Source organism: Hemitrygon akajei, chromosome 14 (genome assembly GCF_048418815.1).
Source record: "Hemitrygon akajei chromosome 14, sHemAka1.3, whole genome shotgun sequence".
NCBI classification, from domain to species: domain Eukaryota; kingdom Metazoa; phylum Chordata; class Chondrichthyes; order Myliobatiformes; family Dasyatidae; genus Hemitrygon; species Hemitrygon akajei.
Window position 1 is genome coordinate 37,253,353 of NC_133137.1, and position 12,402 is coordinate 37,265,754.

General features: G+C 42.0%; 1 protein-coding gene across 1 annotated transcript in view; it reads left to right on the forward strand.

Annotated features, from left to right (window-relative positions):
• The window catches only part of trpv4 (transient receptor potential cation channel, subfamily V, member 4), a 145,786-nt gene that overhangs the window by 28,176 nt on the left and 105,208 nt on the right, over positions 1–12,402 (forward strand). The gene's annotated exons all lie outside the window — the stretch shown is intronic.

Here is a 12,402-nt window from a genome sequence, read left to right on the forward strand (position 1 = left end):
AAGGGCATTGGGAAAATCAGATTGGTGTTGGATCACAAGCGAGGGAATTTGTTGAATGCCTATGAGGTGGCTTTTTAGAGCAGCTTGAGCCTACTCAGGGAAAGGCTATCTTAGATTGGGTGTTGTGTAATAACCCAGATCTTATGAAGGAGCTTAACATAAAGGAACCCTCTGGAGGCAGTGAACATAATATGATTGAATTCAGACTGCAGTTTGAGAGGGAGAAGTGTAAGTCACATGTCTCAGTATCGTGATGGAATAAAGGGAATTGAGAGAGGAGCTTGCCCGGGTGGATTGGAGGAGGATACTGTCGGGGATGACGGTAGAGCAGAGATGGCTGAAGTCTCTGGGAATAGTTCACAAAGTGCAGGATAGATATGTCCCACAGACAAAGAAGTTCTCAAATGGCAGGGGTAGGCAACTGTGGCCAATAAAGGAAATTAAGGACTGCAAAAACATCAATGAAAGAGCATATAAGGTAGCAAAAGTGAGTGGAAAGTTGAATGACTGAATTATAGGCCAGTTGGCTTAACTTTAGTGGCTGAGAAAGTGTCGGAGTCTATTATTAAGGATGAGGTTTTGAGGTACTTGGAGACTAATGCTAAAATAAGTCAAAGTTAGCATGGTTTCTGTCAAGGGAAATCTTGCCTGACGAATCTGTTAGAGTTCTTTGAGGAAGTAACAAGCGGGGTGGACAAAGGAGAGGCAGTGGATGTCATTCACTTGGATTTTCAGAAGGCATTTGATAAGGTGCCACACATACTGTAAGGCTGTTTAACAAGATAAAATCCTATGGCATTACAGGAGAGCTACTGGCATGGCTGACAGACAGGAGGCAGTGAGTAGGAATAAAGGGGTCCGTTTGTGGTTGGCTGCCAGGGATTAGTGTTGTTCCTCGGGGGTCAGTATTGGGGTCGCTACTTTTCACATTGTTTATCAATGATTTGGATGATGGAATCGATGGCTTTGTGGCAAAGTTTGCAGATGATATGAAGATAGGTAGAGGGGTAGGTAGTGCTGTGGAAGCAATGCGATTGCAGCAGGACCTAGACAAATTGGAAGGATGGGCAAAAAAGTGGCAAATGGAATACAGTGTTGTGAAATACATGATAATGTATTTTGGTAAAAGGAACAATAGTGCGGACTACTATCTAAATGGGGAGAGGGTTTAAACATCAGAGGTGCAGAGGGACTTAGGGGATCTCATGCAAGACTCCCAGAAGGTTTATTTACAGGTTGAGTCTGTGGTCAACAAGACAAATGCAATGTTGGCATTTATTTCAAGGGGATAGAATATAACAGGGAGATAATGCTGAGGCTTTATAAGACAGTATTCAGGCTGCACTTGGAATATTGTCAACAGTTTTGGGCAACATATTTATAAAGGATGTGTTGTCATTGGAGAGAGTCCAGAGGATGATTCTGGGAATGAAGGGGTTAACATATAGGAGCATTTGGCAGCTTTGGGCCTGTGCTCACTAGAATTTAGAAGAATGTGTGGGGATCTCATTGAAACCTACTGAATTTTAAAAGACTAGATAGGGTGGTTGTGGAGAGGATATTTCCTATGGTGGGGGTATCCAGAACTAGAGGGCACAACCTCAAAATTGAGGGCCAACCCTTTAGAATAGAGGTAAAGAGAATATAAAATAAGAAATAGGAGTAAGAGTAGGCTATCTGGCCCGTTGAGCCTGCTCCGCCATTTAATAAGATCATGGCTGATCTTTAAGGTTTTTTTTTAGCCAGAAAGTTGTAAATCTTTGGAATGCTCTGCCACAGGCTGCTGTGGAGGCCTAGTCTGTATGTATATTTAAGGCAGAAGTTGATTGTTTCCTGATTGGTCAGGGCATCAAAGGTTATAGTTAGAATGCAGGTATATGGGGTTGAGTGGGATCCGGGATCAGCCATGATGGAACAGTGGAGCAGCCTCGATGGGCTGAATGGCCTAATTCTGCTCCTATGTCTTATGGTCTTGCATTAATGTATTTGATGATTTATTTTCCACATCCCTCTGGGCTGGGGTATTCAAGAAAGTTCATAATGCTCAACGGGAAGGAGTTAATCCTCAACTCCTTATTCAAGTCTAGTCAGTTTTACTGTCACATACACAAGTACGGTGAGTTATAGTACAATGATAAATTCACTAGTATTATCTGTGGCCAACAAAAAATCAGAAATCGGATGGCAGGGGAGAAGAAGCTGTTCCTGAATCATTGAGTGTGTGCCTTCAGGCTTCTGTACCTCCTACCTGACGGCAGCAATGAGACGAGGGCATGTCCTGTGTGATGGGGTCCTTATTGACAGATGCCACCTTTTGGAGGCATCGCTCCTTGAAGATGTTCTGGATACTACAGAGCGTAGTGCCCCTGAAGGAGCTGACTGAGTTCACAATTTTCTGTAGCTTATTTCAATCCTGTACACTGCACCCCACCCCTCCCCCATACTAGATGGTGATGCAGCCAGTTACAATGCTCTTCGTGGTACATCTGTAGGAATTTGTAAGTGTCTTTGGTGGCAAACCAGTTCTCCTCAAACCCCAAATGAAATATAGCCGCTGTTCTTCCATCTTGATAACTGCATCGATATGCTGTTATCCTCAGCATATCCTCAGAGATCCTCAGAGAAGATAAATTATACATAAAATTACACCATACGGTGAAAAAAAACCACGGTGCAATTGCAAGATATTATTACAAAACAAAAGACAAGGTCATGGTAGTGCAAGACGCAGTCTGTTCTCTTGCATTGCAGAGGGTGGATTAGGATTTTGTAGGCTGATTCAAAACTATTTAAATCAAAACAGTGCTGGGGAGAGGCAAGGTTATGTATGCTGCAGGCAGTATTCTGAAACTATGCAGACAATCACTATGTTCCTTCATTCTCTCAACATTTATCCTGCCAGAATTTTGTATGAGGCCAAAAGACCAAAAGATATAGGAGCAAAATTAGGCCATTTCGCCCATCAAGTCTACTCTGCCATTTCATCATGGCTGATCCATTTTCCCTCTCGGCCCTAGTTTCCTGTCTTCTCCCTGTATCTATTCATGTTCTGACTAATCAAGAATTTATCAACCTCTGCCTTAACTATATCCAATGGTTTGGACCCACAGCCACCTGTAGCAACAAATTCCACACATTCACCACTCTCTGGCCAAAGAAATTCCTCCTCATCTCCATTCTAAAAGCACACCCCTCAATTCTGAGGCTGTGTCCTCTGGTCTTAGACTCTCCCACCATAGAAAACATCTCCATCTCCACCCTATTGAGGGCTTTCAACATTTGATAGGTTTCAATGAGATCATCCCCCATTCTTCTGAATTCCAGTGAGTATAGGTCCAGAGCCATCAAACACTCATTTGTCAGCCTCACTCTGTCTTCCATATAATTTCACACTGAGTCCCATTTACTCTCCCATTTAAATTATCTCCCGTCTGAGCCCTTCTGCTCTTTACTCTCATTATTGAAAGAAATCCTTATGCCTCACTGATAACAGAAGCAGTTCCAGTCTCAGTTTCCTCTGCTGCACCTTTATTAGTTCACATTTTCAGCAGTTTGTGAGCAAGGTTGTTTGGAGTCGAAGACTGTAGAAGCAAGTCTGACTTGTCACATCGACATGGGTAGAAGAGCCACTGCTTCACCTCTCCAGAGTTCTGGGTTCAATCCTGATCTCAGGTGCTCTCTCTATGGAGTTTGCACCGTCCTTCTGCAACTATGCAGGATTCCCAAAAGTAGTCTGTTTTTTTTCCATATCCAAATGACGTGGAGGTTGAGTTTTAATTGGGTGCCTTAAATTGTCCCTAGCATGTAGGTGAGTGGTAGAATTTTCAGCAGTTTGTGAGCGAGGTTGTTTGGAGTCGAAGACTGTAGAAGCAAGTCTGACTCGTCACATCGACATGAGAAGAGGAGTCACTGATTCGCCACTCTCTGGCTAAGGAAATTCTTCCTCATCAAACCATTTATACATTTAAATAAGGTTATCTCTCAGTCTTCTAAACTCCAAACTATACAGGCCAAACTTCCTTAATTCTTTATCTTCAAGCTGCAATCAACCTGTCAACTGCTTCTCATGTTTATATCTTTCTGAAACAAGGAGACTAAAACAGTAGACAGTGCAGTAATGTTTCTGTACTCCTATAAGCATGCTTTCCTACTTCACCCTGCGGTGATTAAGAATCTCTTCTGCACACTCTTCGAAGCCTCCTGTACTCTTTCTGTAATGTGGTGACCAGAACTGCATACAGTATTCCAAAAGTGGTCTAACTAAAGTTTTAATCAGCATCTGATTATCGTATTACTCATCTCATCAGCTGCGACATTCCCCAGAATTTCAACAGTTGGCCATGCTTCAACATGTAGAAAGTTATTTAGGATTTCTAGCAGAGACTGAAGAGATTATGCAAATGCATATTTGCTCTTTTGGTGTTTCAGAGAGTTCATGGCTTGGTTAAAAGTAGTTTCTGGGCTGAATTTTGCTTGGGGTGGGGGGTCCAGATTTCAAACATCCCAGATATCAGAGAGCTCATCCTGTGTTACCCATGGCTGTACTGCGACTGGGTACAAAGCATGTACGTCCGTAAGGAGAAACAGATTGGGTAATTTCCAGCAGCTGCAGGGCTCAACAGGTTCATAATCAGGTAGCTGACAAGTTTAAAACAAGTTGAAAAATGTTATTTATTCACTCATTTTGTGCCTGAAGTTCATCTCTATGCACTATTATATTGCATCTGCATTATGATTCAGACTAACTGTCACATGTATATCAAAGATTACAGAGAAATGCGTTATTTGTGTTAACACCCAAGGATATGCTGAGGGGCTGCACATTCCAATGCCAGCATAACATGCTCACAATGTTCAACCAAAGCAAAAACAACAAGACAACAACAGCAAAACAAGCCCCTTTGACACTCCCTCCCACCCTGGACAGGGTGCCTCCAGGCTTTTAATCCCGGGACAGGCTGTCTCCGGGCCTCCAGACTCAGACATCAGACCTCCAACTTGGGACTGCGTCTCAGGACTTGTCAGTCATAGGTTTGACTTTTTGGTCTCGACTTCCAGATGCATCGACCTCTGACCCTGGTGATCTGGTCCCTCATGACTCCTTCAGGCCTCTACCTTTGGTCTTTGGCCTTCAGGCTTCCAAGTCTGGACAAGGGTCTACATCTAGGGCCTAGATGTAGGCCCTTGGCTTTGCTTTCTGGACTATACATGCTTTGACAAATTTTTCAGCAGGTGAATTGAACGCTGAGCTCAATTTTAACAAGGTTTGCTATACTATGAGACTGAGCAAGTAACTAGACTCGGAAGTGAAATAGATGGTTACTATCCTGCTGGCAACTTAACTTTGGGTTGGGTAATGGCTCCAAGCCCCTCAGGAATGTGAGGGGACCCTCAGGCTGACAGTTTAGTGCAGTATACTGTCTAAACTTTCCACTTACAAAAGATGCCACCTATTGGACCAACGGTTACACTGAGATGACTAAGTATTTGGCAGGACCGAGTCACAAACCTAGAGGTCCTCCACAGGGCAGGAACCATGAGTGTTGAGGCCACGATTGTAAAAGCACAGCTTCTGTGGACAGGGCTTGTTACAGAGCCATAGCAACATAGAGCACAGAAACAGGCACTTCACCGAACCGTTTAAACTGTTTACTCCATTGACCTGCACTGGGACCATAGCCCTTCAAAACCGTACCCTTGATGTACCTATCCAAACTTCCCTTCAACGTTCAAATCGAGCTGGCATGCACCATTTGCATTGGCAGCTCATTCCACACTCTCACAACCCTGAGTGAAGAAGTTTACCCTCATGTTCCCCTTAAACTTTTCACCTTTCACCCTTAACCCATGACTTCTGGCTGTAGTTCCAGCCAGCCTCAGTGGAAAAAAGCCTGCTTGCATTTACTCTATCTATACCCCTCATAATTTTGTATACCTCTATCAAATCTCCTCTCACTCTTCTGTGTTTCAAGGAATAAAGTCCTGACCTGTTCAATCTTTCCTTATAACTCAGGTCCTCCAGACCCGGCAACATTCTTGTAAATTTCCTCTGCACTCTTTCAATTTTATTTACATCTTTCCTGTAGGTAGGTGACCAAAACTGCATGCAATACTCCAAATTAGGCCTCACCAACATCTAATACAACTTCAACATGACATCCCATCTCCTGTATTCAGAAGGCCAATGTGCCAGAAGTGTTCTTTATGACCCTATCTACCTGTGACACCACTTTCAATGAATGATGGACTTGTATTCCCAGATACCTTGGTTCTACCCCACTCCTCAGTGTCCTAATGCTCACTACGTAAGACCTACCCTGGTTGGTCCTACCGATGTGCAACACCTCACACTTGTCTGCATTAAATAAAGGATTCCTGAATCCTCAAGCAGCTTTTGCCGGGCGTGAGGAATCCAGTAAGCTGCTGAGAGACTGTGTGAAAGCTGACATTGCTCAAGCTGGGCTTGTACCAAAACAGCTAGAAGAGAGTGTGCAAGACTGGAGCGGCTGGTGAGCCTTGGTTAGAAGCACTCACGACAACCTGGAGGAGAGACACCAAGCAGTACTAATCAGTACCGAATAAAGAAGGAAATCAGTAGCAGCGGCTCCACTTCCAGATCCAGCACAGTTTTCATGTCCTGATAGAGTGTCTCTACGTCACTCACAACTCGGACTCAACAACCACCTACAGATTGCACAAGTCTAACTGTCATTGTCGGATACGATGGACAGCCAAACATACAGTGTAATGAGGAGCAAAGAAAGGTTAGACAGTAGGAAATTTTGGGCCATAGCAGAAGTACCTAAAGCCCAAGAGCATAGATTTTAGCTAATGAGTAAGAATTTCAGGGGGGATCTGAGTATGAACTTCTGCACTCGGGGGAGATTGGAACCTGGACTGCACTGCCTGAGGGGGTGGTGGAAGTAATGACTCTCACTACATGTACGAAGTATCTCAGATACTCAAGCCATCAAGGTGCAAAAGGCTATAGGTCAAGTGCTAGTAAGAAGGGTTAGAATAGATAGGAGCACTCAACAGTTTCTGTAGACATGGTGAACTAAGGTTCTTTTTACACATTGTGTGACTCCATGACAGCATGAAGTTTCCTGGCCAACCGTTTCCCTACTATAATACTGTCAAATAAAATTAATTGGCATTATTTATTCAGAAGTTAATAGGAAACGTCAAACTTTAAAAAAAAATTAATGTAGAGTATTTTTAAATCAATGACTTTTCTGTGTTTGTTATGCGCCATGTCATATGACTTGGATGATCATGGTCTTTCCATGACCACGATTGTTCTTGGCAAGTTTTTCTACAGAAGTGGTTTGCCATTGTCTTCTTCTGGGCAGTGTCTTTACAAGATGGGTAACCTCAGCCATTATCAATACTCTTCAGAGATGGTCTGCCTGGTGTCAGTGTTCACATATCAGGACTTGTGATATACACCAACTGCTCACACGACCATCCACCACCTGCTCCCATGGCTTCACGTGACCCCTATCAGGGGCTGAGCAGGTATAACACCTTGCCCAAGGATGACCTGCAGGCCAGCAGAGGGAAGGAGTGCCTTACACCTTCTTTGGCAGAGACTTATCTCCATCCTACATCCATAATGAGTTTAGCTAAGTTACTTAAATCAGCTAAATAAAAATTTCAGTGACGAAAAAAAAATCCAACTTCAAACAAATCACATTCTGATGATGATGAGTATTGCTTGTATTATTTTCAAAGAGTTAGTGACTGGATCAAATTTTGACAGGACACTCATTGTATACAATATATCATGAAGCTCATATCACAAGAGACTTGTAGTTAGATATAGCTAGAAGTACAGTATATACATACATTGGTGTAGCATTTACTGCAACGGTTTTCAGCACCAGTGACTGGGGTTCAATTGTCTCTAAGGAGTTTGTACATTCTCCCTGTGTAGGACCCATTAGGGTGTTCCAGTTTCCGTCCACATTCCAAAGATGTATGGGTCAGTAAGGGTTAGAGATTTGTGGGCATGCTATGTTGGCATCAGGGTCATGGCTGCACTGCTGGGCTGCCCCCAACATATCCTCATTTTTGTGATGATCATTGACACAAATGGCACATTTCACTGCACTTACATCTAATAATTAAAGCCAAATCTTTAAAGATCACTTTAATCTCTTTAAAATGCTCTAAAGTCCAAAGTTTAAAGTAAATCTTATTATCAAAGTACATATATGTCGCTGTGTAGAACCCTGAGAGACATTTTGAGAGCATACTCTGCAAAACTATAGAATAGTAACTGTAACAGGATCTTTGGAGTGTAGAAGGTTGAAGGGGGACTTGATAGAGGTATTTAAAATTATGAGGGGGATAGATAGAGTTGACGTGGATAGGCTTTTTCCGTTGAGAGTAGGAGAGATTCAAACAAGAGGACATGAGTTGAGAGTTAGGGGGCAAAAGTTTAAGGGTAACATGAGGGGGAATTTCTTTACTCAGAGAGTGGTAGCTGTGTGGAACGAGCTTCCAGTAGAGGCAGGTTTGGTTTTGTCATTTAAAGTAAAATATGGATAGGTATATGGACAGGAAAGGAATGGAGGGTTATGGGCTGAGTGAGGGTCAGTGGGACTAGGTGAGAGTAAGCGTTCGGCACGGACTAGAAGGGCCGAGATGGCCTGTTTCCGTGCTGTAATTGCTATATAGTTATATGGTTAATGAGAGATCAACCAGAGTGCAGAAGACAACAAACTGTGCAAATGCAAATATAAATAAACACCAGTAAATAACAAGAACATGAGAGAATGAGATAAAGAGCCCTTAAAGTGAGATCATTGGTTGTGGGAACATCTCAACGGATGGCAAGTGAGTGTAGTTATCCCCTTTTGTTCAAGAGCCTGATGGTTGAGGGGTAGTAACTGTTTTTGAAGCTGGAGGTGCGAGTCCCGAGCTCCTGTACCTTCCACCTTCTACCTTCTATGTTAATGAGATACGAAATTCTTTTATTTATACTGTATTGACTTAAAATGACTGAGTTCAGATAGATTCTGATATGACCGTAAACCATAAGAGTGAACATAGAAGATGGAAAACATTAAAAAAATACATTACAGTACAGACCTTTGGTCCACAAAGTCATGCTTGTTGTGTTTTTAACATTTCAGTAATATTTGAGTATTATTGTATATCAGAATCAGAATCAAAATCAGGTTTATTATCACCGGCATGTGACATGGAAGTTGTTAACTTCGCAGCAGAAGTTCAATGCATTACATAATATAGAAGAGAAAATAACAACAGCAATAATAATAATAATAATAGTTAATAAATCAATAAATCAATTACAGTATACATATACATAAATATATTGGTTGATTAAGTATTCCTGTTTGTTTGGATAATTAATTCATAGCAGGTAATATGTATGAGTATGTCAATTCTATACGTTATCACACTACCATGTGATATGCTTGCACCTCACTTAAAGTAAAAAGCAAAGTACATGACTTGTCTTCCACCTCTCTTGCTTTCCTTTGAATTAGTTTAATGTTTGGAAGTTACAAAACCTAACAGTGTTAACTTTTTAATCTACTACAAAATCAATCTAACCACATGGCCCTCCATTTTTATTTCATCCATGTACCTATCTAAGGTTCTTTTACATATCCCTAGTGTACTTGCCTCTACCACCTCTCCTGCCAACACATTTCATGTACCCACTCTCTGTGTAAAAAAAAAACCTAACTCTGATATTCCCTGTGTACTTTCCTTCAATCATCTAAAATTATATTCTCTCACTTTAATCCTGCTGCTCTGGGATAAAGTCTCTGGCTGTCACTATATTTATGCCTCCTATCAACTATACATCTCTATCAAGTCACCTCTCATCCTCCTTTGCTCCAGTTTTCCAAATAAGACATGCTCTCTGATGCAGGCAGCTCACTGGTAAATCTCCTCTGCTCTCTCTCCAAAGCTTCCACTCCTTCCTCTAGTGACGTACAGTACTGTGCAAAAGGCTTAGGTACATATTAAAAAATACTGTAATGTGAGGATGCTTTCAAACATAAAGAAATGCAAAATTTCTAAATGTCAGAAAGCTTACTCTAATGAGCAGTAACCAGTAAAAAAAACTAAATCATATCAATATTTGGTGTGACCACCCTTTCCCTTTAAAACTGCATCAGTTCTCTCAGGTCTCGCTTGCTTCTGTCTCTCCAGGTACTCCCAGACAGCCTTGATGATGTTGAGAACAGGGCTCTGTGGAGGCCATACTATCTGAAACCATATAAAAGACTCCAGACTTTTGCACAGTATTGTAATCAGAACTGAACATAATACTCCAAGTGTGGTCTCACCACAGTTTAATGGAGCTGCAACATCACTTCTCAGCTCTTGAACGTAATGCCCCAACTAATGAAGGCCTTAACCACCCTATCAACCTGTGCGGCAGCTTCCATGGATTAATGGATGTGGACCCCAAGATCCCTCTGTTCTCCACACAGAGAGGAATCCTGCCTCTATCCTTGTAGTACACCTACAAGTTTGATCTTCCAAAGTGTATCACTGCTCACATTTCCAGATTGAACTCCATCTATCACTTCTCAGCCCAGCTCTGCATCCTAGAAATGTCCCATTGTTACTTAAGACAACCACCTACGCTTTCCACACTACCAACCTTAGAATTGTGATGATTTCTAATTCAATGCTGAGAGCTTATTTCAGTTACGGTTTGGGTTTGAACAAATTTCATTTGCAGCTACATTGACATATGCATCGTTTGAAAAGCTGTACCACAGTCCGGGGTACAGATTGGGGGAGAGTACAAAAACACAAGGGGTGAGAAGAGGTCCTGGGCGTTGGGTGCCCTGGCAGCAAATGGTCTGGGGAGGCAGTGGGAAAGAGGTGGAAGTTCAGCAGTGGAAGAACATTTGGATTTACTGTAACTCTTCTAGCAATTCTGAACTATGAAAGCATCACAAGGACTGTAAGCTATTTTTCACAGTAAGGACTGTTGAACCAATAAGAAATATTGAGGCTAATAGAAACTTTCTGTCTCGCAAGTTCAAGAATATTTATTACATGGGTATAAATACAAACGTTTGTACATATCTCGAGGTAAATCTTTAGGTGTTTTTCTTCTGGGTTTTAAATGCTGGGGATTGACGCACTAAAACAAGGGCTTAGAATTTGTAGTGGTGGCTCCTGTTCATACATCATACAGTACACAGAGTTCACCCCCAAGCACTAAGAACTCATTTGTGCTAAACCCATTTATCTCCTCCCTTTACCCATCAATTCCACTCACCTACATGCTAGGGACAATTTAAGGCACCCAATTAACACTCAACCTTCACGTCATTTGGATGTGGAATTAAAAAACAGAATACTTTTGGGAATCTTGAATAGTTGCAGGGAGACGGTGTGAACTCCATACAAAGAGCACCTGAGATCAGGATTGAACCCAGAACTCTGGAGAGGTGAAGCAGTGGCTCTTCTACCCATGTCGATGTGACAAGTCAGACTTGCTTCTACAGTCTTCAACTCCAAACAACCTCGCTCACAAACTGCTGAAAATGTGAACTAATAAAGGTGCAGCAGAGGAAACAGACTGGAACTGCTTCTGTTATCAGTGAGGCATAAGGATTTCTTTCAATAATGAGAGTAAAGAGCAGAAGGGCTCTGACAGGAGATAATTTAAATGGGAGAGTAAATGGGACAGTGTGAAATTATATGGAAGACAGAGTGAGGCTGACAAAGGAGTGTTTGATGGCTCTGGACCTATACTCACTGGAATTCAGACAAATGGTGGGGTATCGCACTGAAACCTATCAAATGTTGAAAGCTGTGATGGAGATGGAAATGATATTTCCTATGATGGGGGAGTCTAAGAGTAGAGGACTGAGGGACGTCCATTTACAATGGAGGTGAAGAGGAATGTCCTGAGGAAGTGAATGGTGAATCTGTAGAATTCATTGCTGCAGGCAGCTGTGGAAGCCAAGTCACTGGGGATATTTAAGTCAGAGGCTGGTAGATTCTTGACTGGTCAGAGCACGAAGGGATATGGGGAGAAGGCAGGAGATTGGGTCTGAGAGGGAAAATGGATCAGCCATGATGAAATGGTAGGGCAGACTTGATGGGCCAAATAGCCTAATTCTGCTTTGATATCTTGTGGTCTAAATAGGTTTAAGGCAGAAAGAGAAAGGTAGAAAATTAGATACTTTGACTTTCAAAATCTCTGAAAATCTCAAACTATGAAAATTTGATTAAAGATTAGCTTTATTTGTCACAAGTACATTGAAGTGCACAGTAAAAAGTATTGTTTGCATCAAAGGATATTTGGGGGCAGCCCAAAAGTGTTATCATGTTTCTGGCAACTACATAGCATGCCCACAGCTCACTAACCCTTACCGTATGTCTTTGAAATGT